Source organism: Bombus bifarius, unplaced genomic scaffold (genome assembly GCF_011952205.1).
Source record: "Bombus bifarius isolate JDL3187 unplaced genomic scaffold, Bbif_JDL3187 scf7180000007996, whole genome shotgun sequence".
In the NCBI taxonomy this organism is placed as follows: Eukaryota; Metazoa; Arthropoda; class Insecta; order Hymenoptera; family Apidae; genus Bombus; species Bombus bifarius.
The window spans coordinates 6,332,120-6,354,671 of record NW_022884376.1 but is presented as its reverse complement, the minus strand read 5'-3'; the positions used below and the strand labels follow the sequence as shown (position 1 = coordinate 6,354,671).

General features: G+C 39.6%; 1 protein-coding gene across 1 annotated transcript in view; it reads left to right on the top strand.

Moving 5' to 3' along the window:
• The window catches only part of LOC117205970 (heparan sulfate glucosamine 3-O-sulfotransferase 5), a 152,328-nt gene that overhangs the window by 3,487 nt on the left and 126,289 nt on the right, over positions 1–22,552 (top strand). Inside the window, exon 2 of the mRNA XM_033444854.1 lies at positions 18,643–18,700. The gene's annotated coding sequence lies outside the window, so the exon portion shown is untranslated. The remainder of the gene's footprint in view (positions 1–18,642; positions 18,701–22,552) is intronic.

Here is a 22,552-nt window from a genome sequence, read left to right as displayed (position 1 = left end):
AGACCGAGAACTGTAATTAGCATTACGTTCACATTTTATATACATGTTCGTACATTAAGCGGTAAATTTTACTTATCGCGATGCTACACCGCGTTTCGTGTAAACTTCGCATGTACCTTCGCCACCATAATTAGAGCATGATAACATTGATAGCAAGGGCTTCGCGTAATTAATTTTCTACCGGTTTTCATTAATTCTTTCCTCGTCGGATAGGTAGAATTTTAACCTTCTCTCAAATAGGCGTGTACATCGATTCTATATATTAATTTCTGTCGTTCTTTTCTTGTAATTCTGTTTTTCATATTGTTTTCTACGGATAATAAAAATAACGCTATAAACCCTAACTTATTCGTATGGATAACAAAAGAGAAACGTAGGTTTGCGATAGCAATATGTACTGTTAGCTTGTTCGCAAGAGAGCGTAAGTGAAAGAGGTCTGTCTATGGTCAGACACGCGTTGCTTTCGTCACAAATATCGTAGAAACAAATTTTATTACACGTACTTCCTAATTCTTCCATCGCGCTGTTAACGCGTGACAAATTTTGCATGTCCAGATGAAGTACTGGCAAAACTTATCCGAATTTGATCGAAATTATAATCCTCGGGATCCTTTCTTTTCTTTTTTTTTTTTTAAGTTCGTGTTGCATGTTGTGTGCTCGTGCGATGTAAAACTCGTAATTGTGCAGGCAATTGACGCCAGAAACTTCGCCAGATTATACCTTTGACCCGTACCTGTGTTATTTTTATTTTTTCTTCCCTTTTTTGCTTTTCGTTGGCGAGATCGCGAGGTCTTCACGCGCGGCGCAATCTTTCTCCAACCGGGCAAGTTTATCGAGTAACCACAGGTGGTAATTTAGAGCGACAAGAGGTCGACAAACAGTAACGTCCAACGAATAGAAAAAATATGAACGCGTTCCTTCGACCAGCGAGACTGAGCAAGGTGCAGGCTGTTCGGCCAGTTCCCTACATAAATGTTTTGTTTACCCGTCTTCCTCGGTCAATATTGTCTTTCCCTCGTTCCTCCTGTTTTCCTCATATACACGGGACACGAGCATCGAATAGAAAGACTAGGAAACAAATCTACGATCGAAGTGGCTTTGCATCTCTTTTCTATCTTCTTCCTATTTCCATCCCTCTCTTCGATTAAAAATATTGGATTAGTCAAAAATTTTCGAAATTTCAATTATCCAATTACATGGTACTGTAGTATCGTGGACAAAAGGCCTAAGAATCGGCTGAACCATAAACAGTGTTGCGAGAAAGCAGAGGTGCCGACAGGGCCATGAATGTGTCGTTGGTCCTTCGATCGAATAATTTCGTGAAAAGGCCCTACATGACTCTGGCCACGAGCGGTTGCGGAACACGTGCGTGGTGGAGCTAAGACAAAAGGCAAAGGGATGCCAAGGAACATAGACGAATTAACAGTCAGTGTCGGTAGAGAAGCCGGAGAGTGAACCGAGAATTCAGGCAGAGAGTGTTGCTAGCGTTGTCGAGAGAGTGTGGTCCGCGTGAGAGAGAGCGTTGGATCCGTGGTGACGAGAGTTGCAAATTAACTATCTAGTTATCTTAATTATAGCACGCTGTTATATTTAGTTCGCGTTAAACAACCATCGTTCCCTGTTTAATCAACACCTGTACAATCCATTTATTACTAATAAATTAATTGTGGTATAAGATCCTACAGTACAGTTGTAAACAATAAGAAAAGAAAGATATTAAGTATACAGCTCACAGACAAATAATATTGTAGTATCGTAAATATAATAATAATTAGTTTATTAATAATAAATGGATTAAACAGAAAACAATGGTTACTTAACATGAACTAATTGTAACAACGTATTATATATTATATACGTATATTATACGTATATATACGTATATATACGTATATTAATTAACAATTCTCGTCAACACAGATTCAACTCTCTCTCAGCAACGCTAACGACACTATCTCTACAACGCAATCCGCACTCTCTGGCTTCTCAACTCATACTGCCGTTAATTCGTTTATGTCTCTTAGCAACCCTTTGTCTTTTCTCTGATATCTTTTGTTTAAGCCCCATCATGCACACGCTCAACAACCGCTCGTTTACAATTCGCACGACACCCTCCTAGGCTCCTCGTCCACGATACTACAATATTTATCATCGTTCTCAATGCAAACACAAGATTGGTGAGACCGTCAATGTTTCAAGGCGATTATCGTATTCAAATTCATATTGTCTTCCAGTATTCTTGCGCGATTCGTACCACTAAAATCTTGTTCGCTTATCCCGAAGGAAGGTGGGCATTGAGACAGTCGTTGATATTTAACGAAAATATATTTTGAACGTTATCGGTCTCAGGTCTTAGCCTTTCGATGTTTCGTGGCGTATTTCGTAATACACATGCATGCATTATTTATATATGCAAGTTTCTTACGCAGCGTATACATACAACTTGCGGAATTCTGTCGAGCCAAAGTTTTTAACCGAACTCGCCCGGTTATCGTGCCAGAGATTCAAATCTAAACACGGTGGTTTTAAAAGGATCATTCCAGAGACCGTTGCAATTTACGGTGATTTTACGCTTTCCTTTTTCTTCCTTCGCAGAGTTTGTTTCTTTGAAATTAATTTAAAAGTTGATTATAGTCACGCGTGTTTTCGTTTGACCGCGGAAGGTTTCATAAGTGTTTCGCGGATCGTTCGTTCACGCTATATTCGTTGGTATTTCAATGTTAATGGTTGAATATTCATAGCATCCGTGAATTATGTTTATCATTGTTATTAAATGACTCAATTATCTTTGAGTTATGGTAGAACGAATTAAAACATCAGGATATCCTCCCTGTGAAGCGTGTCATTGCGATAAGCAATTTCGCCAACTGTTTACCCTACGCTCCTTTAAATCATTCAGTATAAATTAGACTAATTACTGATAATGGCTGCTTTATGACCGATAAATGTTTTGCGCGGAGAATAACGAAAAACTAGCCAACTAACTAATAAATTGAAAACCATTCTAGAATCACGCTATCGTGTATTTTTTTATAAATAAAACTATGAACTTTACCGTGTTTTGCGAACATTATTCTGTATATTAATTACAACGTGAGTATAGTCTAGCTACGTATAGATCTGGTTTTCTATTTCAAACTCCAATTTAATACCGTAAAAGCACATTATCGATGTTTATAACTATTGAGATATGCATAATTTTATGTGCTAGACTAGATTACCTGCGTAGTAGTGATACATGTATGCGAATATCAGTGTGTGGAAGTATGTGTATGCGCGGAGTCTCGAAAACAAAGAAATGTAAACTGTTCAGTCGATTAAAAGTCTGGTATGGAAGAAGACGAGACAAAGAAAATGCTGAGACGCGTGCAAGTGTGTATCGATGAATATCTTTGAAATCGTTTATCAAATAAATATGCAGGGTGGTTGGTAACTGGTGGTACAAGAGGAAAAGGGGTGATTCTACGCGAAAAAAGAAGTCAAAAATATAGAATAAAAATTTTTTTTTAACTTTTTTTTTATTTTTCCATTGAGACAACGATCTACAGTGAGATCCGTTATAACGTACCGCACGCGTACCGAGCGAAAATTCAAAGTCGACTTTCTCGAAAACAAAGCCTCGAACGAAAAATTTTTATTCTATATTTTCGACTTCTTTTTTCGCGTAGAATCACCCCCTTTCCGCTTGTACCACCAGTTGCCAACCACCCTGTATAACTATTCTAATATAAATTCTAAGTGTAAATTTAGTGTTCCTATACCATTGTTTCGGCTATTATCCAAAATTCTCAACAATAACTTTACAAGTTTGCAGAAGAAACAAGCTGTATTTAAATAATGCTAATAATACGATTGAATATCAAACTTGTATGGCATATATCGTATCGCATCTAACGATGGAAACTGCGAGAGCTTGAAAAGTGCTCTTCGATTCGGAGATTGAAACGAACAACCGGCAACGATGTTGAAGATCGAACTTGAAAGATAACTGATTTGGTCGAGTCGCTATCAAAGAGGAAAAATATTTTTAATTAATACAGCAAACATCGATACTCTTTTCAGGGCAAACGTAGCGATAATTCCATGCGTACTCTTCCACTCGAAACTTTTTAGTAGTTGCTATTGCCAAGTTTGATAACTCGGCTATATTCGGCCGAGCCTTATATACTGTTACGCCTCGTAGTTCGATTCTCACGCAAACGTGCCAAGCTTCAACACGTGGTTTACCTGGAACTAAACTGAGTTGACCGTATTACTTTATGTCTCGTCTCTTCCAAACGAAATCTCTACATTCGGTTATATCTTCGTATATGTAGCTTTCTATCTCTATACGAGTTTCCAGTTAAACCTGCAATTACAATTATATCGTTATATTTTAGCGAAATATCGATTTTCGATGTACCAGTTTCCCGTTCGTTATTCCGAAATGATCGCTTACGATCGCTGATTTTAATTTGTATTTCCCATTCTTACAATTAGACGAATAATATTCTGTTAAATCTAACGCTATGCTTTTGTACCGCGCGACGTTGTATCATGCTTGAATTTCATATTTCATTGTACGTCTTATTTGCATATTTAATTATATACAACATTACATTCGTTTGTACGTGTAATGTTTAAGTGGTTTAATTGCGTATACATATTAAGTATAATTCATTGTTTCTACCAAATCTATGCTTCCACGGATTATGTAAAATTCGACGATAAACGGAATATTGTCATAAACTGTGAGGTATGATATTCCAATAGAACAATACAGAATAATTTAACTTGATTCTCTTACTAAAACTGAGAATGTAAGTTTAACAGATATTTATTCGAGATTTATAAAGCCAGATAATGTATAAACTTCTGATTATTTCTTCGTGTTAATTGAATTTTAATATATCACGACAACGTGTATTATTTAAATCTCGAAGGTTTCGCAAGAAAACCACGTGGCGACGCTTTGGATGTTTTAAGATATACGTTTTCTCTCTGGTTTATCGTGTTAAAATCGGCAAATATGAATAACCAGTAAATGGATGCAATGGGTGTAAACCGCTAAACCGCGAAACATAACGAAAACGAAAGCCTGTTATATCCATCTATCCGAAATACAGGGAAATTATCGTACAAACGTGGTAAAATTGTCAAATTGTCAAAGGTACGATTAAATTAACAAAACGGTCGAGCTCAATTAGTATTAAAATTGTACGTATACGTCGTCCTTTCGTTCTCGCGTTATCTCGATAAAATAACTATGTAATGATTCTTCGTGGAATTTATTTTTATAAATTATTGTAAGATTTGTTATTCGTATTTATTATTCGTCAACGGAAAATCTATACGCGAAAAGTGCCCCGTCTGATAAATATAGCGAGCGAAATGTAATTTTAAAAACAAATTGTAACTTCAACAAGTATCTAGGAATATTCAAACTTCGTAAGATGTTTCTTTGAAGGCTCGCTCGCGAACTTGCTCGATACGTGTCGCACGATCGCGACACTTTAGAAGTAACTTTGTTGCAATCGAGGATCGAAACTCGTCCTCGTGATACACGTTATACGATTATCTATGTCTTTTTGTCTCTGAACGTGCCCAGTGATGGAGGATATATTTCTCAGTTAAAGAGGCCGTGCCTGAAGAATTTTAAGTTGAGTACCGGCGGCTTTTAATCGATCGATACTCGAAGCTACAGCATTTTTTTCAAGAGTAGTAAAATTACTCGAATTGTATAGAAAATCTGAATGAAACGATCGTTTTAATCTTTCATCCTTTATATATCGATTTTCCCTAGCAAATTAAAATCGTTCACGATCAATTGAAAGAATCGTAGTGTTTATCGTTGCCAGATTTACTTTTTCGTTTAACGTTTCAACTCTGTGATTGAGAGGTATATACAGAGGTGTATACCGCAGTATAAAAGGGTGTTTTAACGTGACGAACGATTTTTTAAGCATTTGCTTGAAATACCGTGTAACAGAAAGTGTCGCGAGTAAAAATTTATCAGAATTTGATTATGGCCATTTGTCGTACACTCGATACCGATAAATTCTGTTTCAAAACTCCTTTTTGTCACGTAATCCCGAACAGTTGAAAAATCGCGCGTCCCATTGGACGACTTTCTGTATTAAATACACGTCGTAATCAGTAGACCACGGATTCGTGTCTTTTTACAGAAAATTTAAAAGCGCGAAATTGCACAGAAAAGTATATCGAATATAGTGATTTTACTTCTTCGATTGTATTCTTAAAAATCTGAATTTGCAGATAAATTCGCAGTTTGATAATCAGCGCGTTACACGGAATCTCAATAAGTTAGCAATCTTTCAGTATAATACGATTCAGTATAATATGATTATGTGATAGCGTATTACCTCAAACGAATGGAATATTTTCCCTCGGTATTACGTTTTCGTCCGCTGAAAACTAACGAAGGTACTTGAAGCGTGTCCTTTGAAATGTACTTTGCCAACTCGTAGAATTTAGAACGTAGGTACATACGTGTAGATGATCGCGAGGCAAGAAGCTGCTCCATGAATTTCTGTATTCCAGCCAGTACGGCCAGGTTGACAGCGTAGAAAAACGATCCCCTAACCAGGTGACAAAGTGTGCTGACGTTGCCAGCGGGAATACCCGCGGCTACTAGTTGCAGTGCCAGTACCTTTGGCTAGCACGCTGCTTGGAACGAAATAGCCGTGGAGATGGCGAACTCGGGCCGCGTACTTTCGAAGGGTCATTAAAACTGTCTCTTGGATGCCTCTTGGGCTCTGCTTCACGGCTAAAGTCTACTCGAGTACCACCTATCTCGCCAGATGAAAAGCTTTCGATTTATTTCGCGTACCGTTCGATATCGTTTCGTGTCGTCGTGTTTCTCAAACGCATCGTCCGTTTTCCAGCATCGATCGCGATTTCCATTATCGGTTGGTTTATCGGGCCAATCGGCTTTCTTTGTCGACTTGTTTAATCCCTGAACCTGCTCTTCCATCCAACCGATTATAGATGCGCGATTTTTTCTTCGGCAGAATTGTTTCCCAGCTATCCTTTGTGAGTTTAACGTTGTATTTCACGGTTTTTCATAGATACAATAAGTTGTAGAGCGTAAGCTAAAACTAGAGAAGGCGAGTGCAATAAACGCGAAAACGTGACTGTTTATTAGTGCAGGAAATGTGTTAAAAATGATTGGTTGGCTGTGCTCGTGTGTCACACGGGCGCGAGTGTTAACGGGTTAAGTAATTGGACCATCGAAAATAGCATGAGGTTTCAATGTTCTTTTTCAATCGTGCCATTCGTCAAAATCGACAGGAAAATCGTTCGAATAGAGATCCGTTGATTTCATCGGCTTTGTAAGTTGACATAGAATAAAACCGATCGATGTTTTCTGCAATGTGGTATGATTTCGAATATGATCCGACCCAGTTGATTAACGAGGCAATTTAAAGGAGAGCGTTCTAACTTTCTATGTCGGAATTGTAGAGTCCATAAAAGGTATAGAGTAATTGTAAAATGAACCTTTTACGATTGCGGCCAATTAGCGAGAGGCAATTAAAGGAGAGTACCCCAACATACTACGGCTCGTCATAGAGCTGTATCTGTCCCTTATTTACTTAGATATACAGGGTGGTTGGTAACTGGTGGCACAAGCGGAAAGAGGGTGATTGTACGCGAAAAAAGAAGTCGAAAATATAGAATAAAAATTTCTTTTTTTTTAATTTTTCCATCGAGACAACGATCTACAGTGAGATCCGTTATAACGAGACGCGATAAAGTGCAGGCGTACCGAGCGAAAATTCAAAGTCGACTTTCTCGAAAACAAAGCCTCAAAGGAAAAATTTTTATTCTATAGTTTCGACTTCTTTTTTCGCGTAGAATCACCCCTTTCCGCTTGTACCACCAGTTGCCAACCACCCTGTATTTATGCATTGGAAGCATTTCGTCGGTAGAAATTAATTTTAAGTAATTGAATTACCTACTTTTAAATATCTTGAAATTCGTCGTTCATCGTGGAACTACTTACTCAGCCTCTTCAGAGAACATGTTAGGATAGAAGTTACGTACCGAAGCTGAAATTTGTTTTTTTTTGAATCAGGATGAGAGGTTTTCATTTCGTACGAAGAAAGCATAGTCGTTATGAACTTGTTGCATTACGAACTCGTTACATTTTGTCACGACTTGCGCGTCTCTTATTTCCTTCAGCGTTCATCAAGCTCTCGTTATTAGCTGCATTGGACGCATTACGTTATATACAGTTAATTTTCGCAAATTTAATTCTGCCTCGCCGCGATGAGCAAAGCCTGACGTTCGCATTCACCCAGCTCTTTAAAATGCTACATTTTTATAGATTTTTATAGCGTTCTCTTTCACGCAAATCCTCTGTAATTTTTCCCTTCTATATCCATGCTACTTTCTTCTTACTGGCTGAATAACTTTTTTTTTTATCGCGAGTGCACCATTATCGAAGATAATTAATAACCGAGAATTAAAGTGGATTAAGTATCGCGAAGGGCTGTTTTTACCATAGCGAACGTTTCGTGTTTGACGCATTAATTTTATAGCTATTTTTCAAACAAAAGCAGCGATGAGTTTGAAATATCAATTTCCATTTTATTCGATAACGCTTTTGTAAAATAACGCCCCGATAAATATAGACTTTATTCTCTATTAATATTCATATCGCAAGAATAAGTCGATCTCGTTTGATCGACGAAATTGTAGGAAACTTCCAACTTCGTTTATAGCACGTTGCAACAATTACATGTATACAGAGTGTTTCACGTTCACTTGGTTAAACTGTGCATAGCCCTGAGACGGTAGAAGATAGAGAAGAATCTCATGGAACGGAATTAAACGGCCCGACGAACGATGTACGACGCGTAAAAAGATTTACAATCCAATTTGAAAAAATGGAGATAATTTTGAAGTATCCGAAACGTTGCCAGTTTCGCACTTATACTGGCGCACGTTGCGCAACTGGCAGCGTTTCGGATATTTCAAAATTATCTCCATTTTTTCAACAATTTCATTAGGTGGCATCGACAAAGTCCGCAATCTGTTAGTTGCCAACCCAATAGATCTTACGTCGTTCGAAACCGTTTAATCGTGCCTAATGAAATTGTTCTCTATTTTCTATCGTTTCGGAGCTGCAGCTTATCCTAATTACGCGAGACATCCTGTTCAAAATTTGCCAATGTCGTCCGAATGGTTAATCACGTACGAAAATTCTTGGCGTACGTCCTATCGCAGATCTTCCCTTCGCAAACTCCTACGAAGTAGTCACAGAGATTTTCCAGATTAGCAATCGGTCCTTGATAAACAATCCGAGATATCTGGAAATCCTGGAAATTCGAGCTCAGGAAAGTACACAATAGGGAGCTTATAAGCTCGGAATGGCTTCTATAACGTGCTTTTATGATTTCTCTGCGGTATTCCTTATTTCACAGTGTACGTACGTACGCTGGTGTTCGATTTAAGTATCCTTTTAACTATCCAGAATGTAACAGAATTTTTCGTACGAAAGTTACTCGATCTTTCGAGAGAAACAATTTAATAGGATATTTGTTATTCATCCAGACTTCTCAATTCTTCTGAATTCATCGAGAATTCTGAAAAATACACATGTGGATATTTCGTGGTAAATTTATCCTGATACCAAAACACCGTTGAACGGGTTGCGTAGTCGCGTTAATTAAACAGCTCGTAATAAACCTACTTAAGATATGGCATTATATCGTGTATTTAATATTCACACGAAAGAAAGTTAATACAACACATAGATTATTGTGTAATTATTACGCTGCCGTTCACGCCACGTTATCGGTACTCTGCACTATCCTTATCTTCGTAAATTGGTATAATTATTCTTATTGATACTCGATAATACCGGTATTGTTTATATTTTTGCAATTGTATCTAGGCAACGTGAAACACACGTGCGTACGTAGATACGCGTTAGAAATCAATACGAATATAAGAAATTACAATGGATACAAAAGAGTATTACAAAGATCACTGTATTTATCCTATCAATTTACACAATAATTAACGAAGAAGAAAAGGAATGATTCTTAAAGTAGTATTCGAAACAATGTCGATTCTCGATAAGATGGTTTTCAAGGCCAAAGGACCATTCTTCGGAGCGAATGACATTCAGGTCAACCGGTTGCACCGTAAAACCTTCGACTTTCAGTGAAAAGCCCTTCGAGAACACCACGATGCTGCAGACTTTGGCGCAGTTTCGCGGTTAACGCGAATTTTCTCCGGACCGATGTTTCTGACGCGTCGCGGGAATTTTTCTTGCAATTTCGTTATGCAAGGAACCGAGGATTCGTATCACGTCCTGTCCCTCCTCGTAGCCCAATATATTTCTTCCTTCTACTTCAACTTTAACGGAACGGTTTTTATCAGTGAAGAACTAGCTGTTCCGTGTAGATTTCTAGGACGGCGAAACAATACGAGTGAAATACAGCGGCGTTTCATTCCTTCCGTTGTTTCAACAGTCGTTCCGTTTGATGTGTATTTTTCTAGGATTCTGATCATTCGGTCGTCTCGACGGTAGATGGTTCATCGTTCGAATCAGTTTTCACGTCGATGGTTTGTGACAGTGGTAAAAGTAGGTAGCAGAGGACGATGATTTCTGTATCGTTAGTAGTTTGGTTAATTAGTTCCTGATTTTGTGGTTGAGTTTCTTTGAATCTGCGAAAAGTAATCGAAGAAAGAGAAGAAGAGAGAGTTCGTTAAGTTTTAGATCTTGAACTCTTTTTCTCGATGAACAGGCAATGTGAATTTGTAATTCTTCGGATTTCAATCGTGTTATTAATACGTTGCACTTCGTTCCAGTTTATTTTTTTTTTAGAATAGACCCGAAGCGCGACACGGTAATAATACGATTGAAATTCAAAGAATCGCAAATATGTCTATCGAGTTGTTATCTAGAAATATTTAATTCGGCCTGATTTATTGTTTCATAAAAGCGCTCGTCTCAGTTTCCTGGCTAACGGTAGATAATATTTTTCATAATCTTCGTACAAATTACACCGTTCTTTTTATGGTAATCTCTCAGTCGACTAGTACAATGTTTGATCGTTCGCAAACGTAGTACGAGCAGTTTCGTGCTGAAACAGAGAAGCAGGTGCCACGGTACTTGGCGTTCAAAGCTTTCTACGATAAATACCTTATCGAGTGTGCTCGTAATGTAACACCGGCAAACACTTTGATGCGTAATAGTGCTTGACAAGATTCGAACAAAGCAATTTATCGAAAACAAAGAATAGATTTCCATAAGGAATAATTGAAGAATAAACTAGAAAAATATTGTTTCGCTAGCTAACCGTTATACTTTCTCCGTATATTTCACTGAAATATCGGCAATCGGTTTCGAGGGTGCGTAGATCGAACAGTGTTCAATTATTACGTTCCAATATTGGTGTTTCCAATACAATTCTATTTGTAGCTATGCGTTTGACCGTTGTCACGATTACTTCCTGAATTTTGATTGCATGATCGTGTTCGAGCGACCACAAGATCTCTCTGCGTGAAAGAGACGCAAACCTGGATCGATAACGCGACTGAAAGTGTCGATTATGTGCAGTGTACAAGGTAATGTCGATCTCTGATAAAAGGACGAAGCATGGAACTGACGAAAGATTGGCCTTTCTAACTCAATTACCACGTCGATGTACGAGCGACTTGTTTTCTTTTCCACGAAAAACATTTTTGATTATAGCGGATGAACTTAAGCGTTGACCATAAGCTTCCACGACGTCCGAATTCTTCACAGTGGGTCTAAAGCTTATACTCTAAAGCTTCCTGCTTTGATCGTTATCGGATCATCTTCGACTAATAGATAGAAAATAATCGTTTATACGATGTAACGATAGATCTAGAACGATTGTCATTTTTTTCTTTTTTTATCGACGAAAGGAGGAAGTTTGGAGCGCGTTGTTGTAGGCTGCTTGACATTTAATATTGTGAAAACGTAGCTTTCGTGAAGAATGCCACGTAACTTTTTTAATTCTGTCGCGATTTTATCGGTGTTTGCTGGACCGTGCATTTTTACGAGATATTCGGGTTATTAAAAATTTTTAACTCGCAGCTTGATGAGCTTTGTTGCCCCATCTCGTACGTTTTATTATTTATTTTTTTTCATCGCCCTCTAAAACGTTCGTTGCGCAGCTAAGCATTTCACTGGATGGTTTCGAGTTCGAAGGTTAAAGCTTTGTAATGTAAATCGGAATCCGCCATTGTTCCGTGAACGAACACCTTGTATCTTTAATCTTTGAAGCTTAACTTCTTTTAACAACGCGATTGCCGTGTTTCGTTGAATCTGATATATCATTGTGTTCGGAATCCGGAACAAGATTCAACTTTTTTAAATGTACATGCTCGCCATAAGTATTAGGACGGTTGTAGAAAAACAGGACACTTAGACCTGATAAAACATTAAAAAATTATTGAACTTTACTTGCAACTGTATGCTGTGAAGAACTCACATTAAATCATATAAGAACTTACTTGTGTTACTACGAAGTTACTATGTTTTCTTCGTTTATATTCGTTGTATCTTTTGTCCACCGTCCCAGTCAATGTTCTACACATGTCGTCATTTAGTCGCATGCTGTTAACAAAATTCCAGAAGCCAGATTTAAACTTTGCACCGTTTAATTCATTTCATATTCTCTCAATGAGATCTATTATTATAGATCAGAAAATCGCATACGTTCGAACATGTATAAATATTAGCTTGTCCCGAAAATTTCTCTCATTTTATAATGTAGAAAATTGTGGATCTTAATCGCCGAAATAAAAGTAAAGGAACATTAAGGTTACGTTTAGAATTCATATTAAAATAGTTTAAGATTTATTTAATAAACGATTTCCAGGATCTTCGTCGATATACATTTGCACGTGTCTCAGCACTCTCTTTGTCTCACCATCATCCATGCCACACTGCCAACGGGACAGTTACATTCATCTGTTTTTCGAGACGCTGTGCACACACATACTTCCACACACTCATATTCACATACGCGTGTCGCTACTACGCGGCTAATCTACTCTGGCACACAAAATTATACATATCTCAATATACAGGGTGGTTGGTAACTGATGGTACAAGCGGAAAGGGGATGATTGTACGCGAAAAAAGAAGTCGAAAATATAGAATAAAAATTTCTTTTTTTCAATTTTTTTCTTTTTTTTTTAATTTTTCCATCGAGACAACGATCTATAGTGAGATCCATTATAACGAGACGTGATAAAGTGCACGCGTACCGAGCGAAAATTCAAAGTCGATTTTCTCGAAAACAAAGCCCCAAAGGAAAAATTTTTATTCTATAGTTTCGACTTCTTTTTTCGCGTAGAATGACCCCCTTTCCGCTTGTACCACCAGTTACCAACCACCCTGTATAAGGAAATAACAGATGCGTAACATTTTTGTTTTACATTATTTTATCGAGATCCACTTTGCTCCATTGGAACAAAATTCTACTTACTAGTTCGCTATTTCCTGCTGAAATTCTTGCCAATAGTTTTCAGAACTTCTCGTCGCGTACTTTGCATCGTCGTTTCGTGCGAATACAAACTTCTGACTGATTAATTATTTCCTTAACAATCTGAATCGATTATCGCGTTTTCCTATTCTGTACAAGCACATCAATCGTCCTAGTACTTTTCAACAAATCCGTACATACGCTATCACTCGTAGACTCGTTTAAATATCGAAATATTCGTCTTACCTTCGTTTGTACGTTATTTCCAATTTTAACCACCTCGATGCGGCGTGTTGAAAGCCGACGATCACAAGCAACGCTGGTAACTGGAATTTGGTATCGAACGATGGCTAAATTCGATCTTAGTATCCGTAGATCGTATCGCGAACGAAGGCTAAAGCTAGCTTTAGGAACGAAAGGGTTAATCGGAGTTGGTTGTTGCTTAAAACCAGTTCGGTTTACCTAGCACGATAATGGTGACTTGACCGCGTGTACACACGTCAGGGAGAGAGAGAGAGAGAGAGAGAGATAGAGTGAGTGAGAGAGAGAGAGAGAGAGAGAGGTTGCAGACTAGAGGGAGAATTCTGTGGAACTTATGACACGCCCTGTACTTGCACAGCGGTGTGCAAACAAGCTCAACCGATTATGCTGGTAGAAGCATGGTGTGGCAAGAGCTGCGACGAGTGGCGACGACTAAATTCGAGGAATAAAATACGGCGGTTTGCAGGAGGCAGGGATCAACGTTGACTCGGTCGAAACAGTGGTCTACCATCTTAACAGCGAGTTAGCCCTTTCGAAACGGATTTTTCTTTTACCACAGTAACGCGGTAATATGGGCTACGTTTCGCGCAAAATTCGAGAAAAGATACGATCGGTGTAATTTTTAAAACAGAACATATAGTTTTATTTAACACGAATTCCTACGTTCCAATCGGTCTCGGCGACGTTAGAAAAATTATAACAAACTAGCGACGGTATTTCTAAGGATTATCCTAGAATTTATTGTATCATTTGTCTCGAAAGAAATGAAGTCGTGCTTGGTGCGATATTACTTTTGGAAAAGTCATCGGAAGACAAAGAGAAAAGACACTTTGGAAAACGGGCCGGTCTGAACGTTTGGCGAATTTTACTCCTGCCACGGTGAAGTCCAACGGCCGGATCATTTTCGCGCGTTTTGCAGCACGTCTATTGCTGCGTGGCGTGAGTTTGAAGGGAAAATCTACCAAGCGTTTACGCTGCATGAATGTTTAAATAGAGTCCGGTGCTTATACGTCTGGCTCGTTCACGGCGCAGACTCGCGACACCGTTGTCTCCGTGATAATATTTAACTTGTTGTTCATACTTTCTTCTGTGGCGACCGCTTTAATTCAACCCCATTCCACCATGGCAGATGAAAATCGTTTGCTCGGTGTCTGCTCTTTCGATTAAAAATAAACGCCGTTGCAGTTCCTTCGAACGATACTATCGCTCCTTTAACTCAACCTCTTAACCTACGATTTACGTTCGAGAATTTTGCGCTGAAAACGTAAACAAGCTATTATACAGGGTGGTTGGTAACTGGTGGTACAAGCGGAAAGGGGGTGATTCTACGAGAAAAAAGAAGTCGAAAATATAGAATAAACATTTTTCGTACGAGGCTTTGTTTTCGAGAAAATCGACCTTGAATTTTCGCTCGGTACGCGTGCACTTTATCGCGTCTCGTTATAACGGATCTCACTGTAGATCGTTGTCTCGATGGAAAAATTAAAAAAAAAAAAAAGAAATTTTATTCTATATTTTCGACTTCTTTTTTCGCGTACAATCACCCCCTTTCCGCTTGTACCACCAGTTACCAACCACCCTGTATATCATATTATATATTATATTTGACCCGATTATCGTACTACGGGCTATGCCCGTAGCTGTAGGTTAAGGGGTTAACTAAGCGAACAGAATTATACGGAGTGGGTTACGTGTCAAACGATAGTTGTCCAAATTCGAGGATTTCACGCAGGGGATTTCATCGGAGATGCTTTCAACTTGCCGCACGATTTATAATTTCACGAAATAATTATTTGTGCGTCGATATATAAAACCCAGTATTCCGCAACTTTTCTAACGATAGGAATATGTCGAATCGTACGTTGCAAAAATTTACATGGAAATATTTGAAAAATGCAAGTGAACGTTGGTAAAAATAATTTATTCTCGAATACTCGTACGTTGCGTTCGCGTATGTGCGTAGCGTATATGCAACGAAAAAAGCAAAATAGGGGAAGAAAAGAAAAAATGACTACGCATTCATGCGTGTTGCCAGTGTTTGCACGGTAACGAATGGAGAACAGAGAAATTCAGAACGGAGGTTATCTGATTACAGGTATGGTAGGGGTTGAAGTTTTACTCGTTTCCCGAGTCGAAGCACACCGTTGTACGTTTATATTAGTCGTAAATTTATGTTTAACGAAACGTGGGAAAGTGTGCACAATACTTTCTAAAAGTTACCTGGTAAACAGCTTTAAAAAGCTGTGTATTCGCTTCTCTTTGCTCGATGTACTTACGGCTTGCTTTCATACGGTTTCTTTTGTTTTCCAGCTTTTTTCAGGTATCCTTTAATCGGCAGCACGATTATAAAAGCTCGCTACCTTGAAAAGTGTGAACAAGCTTTGTTTAAGCAAAGCGTTAAAAACCTACGAATCGCGTTCTCATGTTTTTTTTCCTTTCCTTCTTTTTTTTTTTTCACCGAACGTATTTTTCAGAGGAAGAATTTTTCCATCGATCTCGCGTGTCAAAGCGTTTAAAATTTCCCTCGCGTCTTGAACAAATCACTGCGAGATATACTTCTCGTCGAACCGGAGATTCGGTGAAAATTTTATTTCGTAATCGTTGGAGCCAGGGTTCGCGAGAGGTTCGAGGATTTTCGCTCTTACGGTCTCTCTCCTTGCGAAAGTAACGATTTTAATCTGACGGAATTGGCCGATTAAGTTCACAGAGCGAAATGAAATTCCCGTGATAGTCGCAGGAGATCGAAAATCCCGTGCCGCGAATATTATTCCACAGTTAAGCTGCCATTTGTTTTTCGATTATCCAAAACGAGGCGATTTTGTAACGTAAATGGGAACACGATGTTCGTCTTCGCACCTGCCCCGGTGTATCCGCATGATATCCTGTGTCCAGTTTCATGGTTCAACGTCTGCTAACTAAGCAGCCGACGTGTTATTCCGAGTACCCTGGAGACACGTTTGTACCGTATACACGTTGCGAGAAAGCTATTCCGATTGCACGACAAGACACGTATATTTGACGCGTATCGTTTTTCGATGGTTCGCGCACTTTCACCTGTGATTTATTATCAACGTCGAGACAAATTTTTATCTCCTACGCGTATTTAAAACTTGACGTCCGAACAATAAGAAAAGCGAAGAGTACACGTTGATGAGTAACGGACGCACGAGAACGACGGCAGTTTATTCACCCGGTCGGTTTACGTAAATATGTTAAAATATTTGACGTAATACTCGATAAAGGGAACCGAATCGGCGGATCCTCACCGTGCTCGAAATAGAACTCTAAACGCGATCAAAGCGAGCAAACAACGCGTAAGCGTCGTAAGAACGATATTTATATTCCGGAAATCCGGTAAATCCAACACGCTAGATAGATCAAAGAACTTTTTAATTAAAAGCAAACCAATTCTAGAAGTAGCTTTGCTTTAAATTCCACCTTTGTGTTTCGATTACACATAGCGTAATTCCTTTTCCAAACATACCGAATATCCCATGAAAGATGCTGGCCGTAATTTTCGCAGTATGATCCGTATATCGTGTGCTAGTCGCGAAACTTGACGTCACGTGCGTTCAAGTTTAAATCGCATTCGGACTGAAAAATCGGATTAACGTGCGATGAAGTAAGTCGATGTACGCGCGGACCATCTACTTCCGGATGTCGGTCGATGCTGCATCCGTTCGTACGAATGGAAACAAGCGTACGTAAGTATTGGATCGGCAACTAAGTGATCGCGCATTTTGTCAATACCATCTAATGACAAAATCCGCAGTCACTTAGTTGCCAATCCATTACATATGGAGGTAGGAAAGCAAGAGTATGAGTTAAATACGGCGGAGAGCGGTTTTTATGGGTCTCGAGTGGATTCGTTTTTCTCCTATTCTCCCATTACATCGGCTCACGGAACTATTCGAACGCTTAGAACGGTAACTAGAGAATTTTTTTTACCAGTATATTACGTGCTCTGTAAGAAACTTTGAAATTTCGTCAGCGCTGAAACGAGACAGGACTATCGCGACTATAATAGCGAAGTTTGAAACCTATTCGAAACATGTACACGAAAGTTACAAGACATTTATTACAAACACTCGGTAAAATATTAATATACGTAATACTCTTAAACGTACAACTAGTGATCTCACTACGTACCGTGACTTATCGATACAACGAATAATCGACTCACTGTTCGTATCACCTTGTAAAGCGTATGCTTCCAATAAATATCTTGCAACTTCTAAATACGTTTTCGCGTACCTGTGAAATCTTTCCGATATAATCGGGGTAGCCGTGTTTCGAATTTCAAATCAAAATTTCGTATACGATTTTCGAAAGTATTCGAATACTTTCGCCAGCCACCGTACATAGAAAACGAAGAAAGCGAACATGAGGTAAACACGGCAGAGACCGGTTTTTGTTCAGCTTGGTTTCTTCAAGTGGCAAACGTGTCCGCCTTTCTTCCGTTGTCTCGTTATATCGCGCGTCCTCGAGCACGAGAAGGGGGATGAACCGATGCCGGTGCGCTTACACCGAGGAACCTACCCTCCGGTTATGCACCCATATCCGCCGCCTTCCGCGTCGTAATTTCTTTGTGCTCGTCAGCTTTACGCGATAAGTACTTCGTTCGCTGGAACGGAACAGAGAGAAAAGTTGCACACGGAAGCCGACTTGTAATCGTTTATACGTCGTCGTCATTTCGCTCGGAACGTGACCCGAGGGTGACGTTTGTTTCCGGCGTTGCCGACGCGTTGCAGATTGAACGCACCGACTGGTCGCGTTCGTCCTGCCGTGCTTGGTATTCTGATTAAAGCAGGATTTGTTACGGATTAACTGGATTCATTCTGTTCATTTTTAACCTTCTCTCTTTCGTTTCGCGTTTATCCTCCATTTTAATCGTTTGCCTTCGTTTTAGGTGTCTTGGTAAACCAGCGAGGCAGCTGATTCCCGCGACTGGGTCTCGGATAAGTAACGTAAGTAGGATTTTTAACCATTAGATAGATCGTGGATGTTTATAGAAATTCATTGTTTACGAACACGACCGAAGAAGCGCACGTTCTACGCACAGATATTTGTTTCGTTTATAAAATATCAGCTATTGTGCTTCGGATATTTCGTATTTCTTCGCGTGGATATTGTTACTCGTTCGTTAGATACGTCGAATTTCCCGTAAATCGCGATCTATCGATGACCATCGTCGTTAGGCTGTCGGTAGTACGTCGCGTCGATTCGTCTTGTATCGAACGACGATGATACGTCGTTTAACGTGCAAGTAAATATGTACTGAATTTTCAATCGCAGGAGGATCGTTTAAAGAACGTAGAATATTTAGCGAGTACAAGCAGGACGTGCTAATCGATGCAAACGGTTGAAATTTATCGTCAATTGCTCGGGAGGAAACATCGATCGTAACAGGGAAATCGAGACGTGGCTTGAGAAGGAATTTACGGCGGAAGAATGGAATTTTATCGAGTGAGCCTAATCGGCGTTTGTTGCCACGTGTAATTAGCTATATTAGATTCAAGCTCGCGGTACGTACGCTGCGTTGGCACGCGATCTAATCGCGTCAGATCGCGTCCCGTAAAGGCACAACGACTCCCAGTCTCAGCTTGGCTTTTCCACCAATCGTCGATCTATTCGATTTTATATAGCGTTAAAAAGAACGTCATTCGCTCTGCAAATTTTCCCTCAACCGTCCCGTAAAATTCGAACGTCGATTCGTCGATGATTTACATTTACGATCATCTTTGTAATTTTGCCTTGACGAATTCTTGCGGCGTGTTCGGTCGCGTGCTGACCACAACGACGTAATAACGATCTTCGTTCTGATCATTTCAGAGGCTAATTCGATAATAATTGAGATGTGTTTCTAATGATCTCTTGAAATGTTTACGAGGATAGATCAACAGTTCGATGTTGCCGATAATTCGTTTCCATGGGATTGGCTGGATCGTTCGATTTCGCGTGTATAGTTCGGAAAAGAGGCGCGCAAGGTCAGCGTTTATTTCCACCTGCGATGAGCTCTGGAATTAAGCGTCAACGCCTTCGCCGGCTAGCTGATAGTTAGAACGGTTCGCCGTTTCGTATTTTATTCAGAGGGTCGATCAGCGGATTAGATATTTACAGAAAAGAAGTCTCTCGTTTTTTTCTTTTTTGGCAAATACGGCACGCTATCAAGATGGTTATCGGGTGGAATTGCGGCTAACCGGGAACGAACAAAATTGTGCTGCAGCCGGTCGAGTGTCGAATTAAAATATACACGTGTATAGATCTATCGCGTAATAATAGTTTAGTTTGCCGAGCGTACGTAGTTGGATTTCGTGTTCTGGGTCACGTTATCCATTCCTTTACGCCTCGTTCGCTATTCCAGCCGGCTCGATCTCTTCGTCGACGTCATGTTCTTCTGACATTTTCAGTTTTCGTGGCACGCGAACACATTGTTGCAACCTAATGGTTGACTATATTCCGGATAAATTGCCGCTGAATTATGCCGGTGGCTGCGATTCGAGTGCATCCACTCGAAGCGCAAACAAGCATCTTATTAGTCCTTAACCCTTTCGACTGGTCTAGAAATACCGGAAGTAATGTATAATTTTCTGGGAGTTTCCTGTTCGTCGAGTGTTGTATGTCAAATAATTCAACGCCGCTTTACCGCGCAATTTGTCTTCTATTGTGCGCGACCTGTTCTCCCAACCCTCTCGGCCTCCGCGCGACTTTACGTTTAATAATCTGCTGAACGTGGCCCGTAAGCACTCGTCGACGACTACGGTAACGTCTGTTCGCTCAATTAGTGCTTAATTATCAAGTCGAGGGCTGTTTTAGTTTTTGCCACGGCGCCGCGACGCGCGATACTCTCACTCGCAATGGCTGACACATTTTTCCGCAAATTTTCCTTTTTCTTTCTCTTTGACGTTCTTATCGACCGAAGGATTTCGAGATTGCCAATATCCTGTGGTTTCTAACAGTATCGCTTACGATAATTTTTAACCGAAGATCGGTGTATGTATATCGACATTTCGCTATTTTCCTGCGCGTAAATATAAAATAGAGCTGTTGGAAATCACAGGTTACCCTGTACTGTTTAGCATAATGCCAAAGGTAACCGAAATTACAGGAGAAAGAAAACGATGGTCGATCAACGTTCTTCGAATACCTGTGATTCGAACGGTACACAGCTTGTAACACTTGGCGTACTGTAACCTAGTAAATTGTGGTTTAGCCGCGTCGTACACGATACGATCCTGTTCACACATAGCGAGTAGAAATTTCGTGAAACGTTGGAAAGTAAAATTTACGCCACGATCGATCAATTATAAATTTCCCTAAAGATCTGCCTTTGGCAATTCATATTTTCCGAATAACGTCGACGGAGTTAGGAAAAGTTATTCTGCTTGGAAGTCCAGCTTGATAATATAGATTTTCGAAAGCGCGATCACAAAGTTAAACGCAGGATAATAGGAATAAGAAATGCAAGAAACGAAGTAAACATTCATAAGGAAAGAAACGTAAAGAAAATAAAGCAGGCTGCTCGCCGGGATATTGCTTGTTTCGTTTCGCTAGCAGGCAGTGTGAAGTAGAATTTCTTAGTCCCTTGGCCACTCGACACTTCTCCACGAGTATGAACACCGCCGATAAACTCGGCTAGGATACATTTTGAGAGAAACGATTCTTAATACTTTCTAACGAAGGCATCTCTGCCGGGAGTAAGCCGATTACGTTTTTATTTTACGGTCCTAAACTTTTACGCGAATCGTTTCGTTGCAACTGCAGCGGAAGAAAAGTTTGTGCGTTATAAATAAACTTCGAGCATTACCGAAGTACTCGAGTTCTTATCTTTCTTTTTTCTTTTTTTTTTATCGAAGTAGCACTCAAAGGTGCGTGACAGAATGACGCGAGCTGCATGGATCTTTTATGTCTTCAATTTAGCCTGCACGGCAATGTATCTTTACGTAATAAGAATATTTACGCAGGATATTATTAGTATTAAAAAGTGGAGATCGACACTTGCCATTATTACAGTTACGAGAGAAACAGCGAAGGTTAGCGTTTGTGTTCATATTTTATTATTCAAGTACGTACCATACTGCAGGAATATTTCGTTCATTGAGCATTCCGTTATCCGGACGCTTTACCTTCTGCAACGTTATATTCCATCATCCATTGAATGTTCTGTTCTGGTCTAATTATAATACTATATTACCTGGCATAACAGCACGTACGCGTGCAATTTAATACGAATCAAATAAACATAGTCGGTTTTATAATGTTATAACGCCACGAATGCACAATGCTAATTAGAAGAATCAAAGATAAGAATAAAAAACAGGGTTTGCAATTTTGAAACGGCAAAATATAATCCACCTTTTGGATATAATTTAGTAAATATCAAGTAACAAAGTTAAAGTATGTTATGATATTGCGTGATTATCGTTTCCGAAATCGTTATGGCGAGATTTTTAACATTCGCGGACGGACGTAAAACGCTGATTAACGGAAGAAAGAGCAGAGGTAGCGAGGTGATTTCCGAACGATCGTAGACACAAAACGCGCCGATTCAAAGTTTTATATCGCTTTGCAAACTGGCGAAACATTTCGTCCGTGAGAACGATGTCACTTGCGCGTCCTAATTCGCGACGACATTATACGCTTGCAGAGGAATTTCTGAGCATTCCTGAGAGGGCTGCATTAATGCGTTCTTGAAAGTTAAGATGCTCTTCAAGCCTGACTTCTGCTTTGTTCCTGGCAATACGGACGTAAAGTGCTCCTGAAATTATTTGCAGAGTATCGCGATTTTCTCGCTCGTCGAGAGTCGTCTGGTCTTTGGC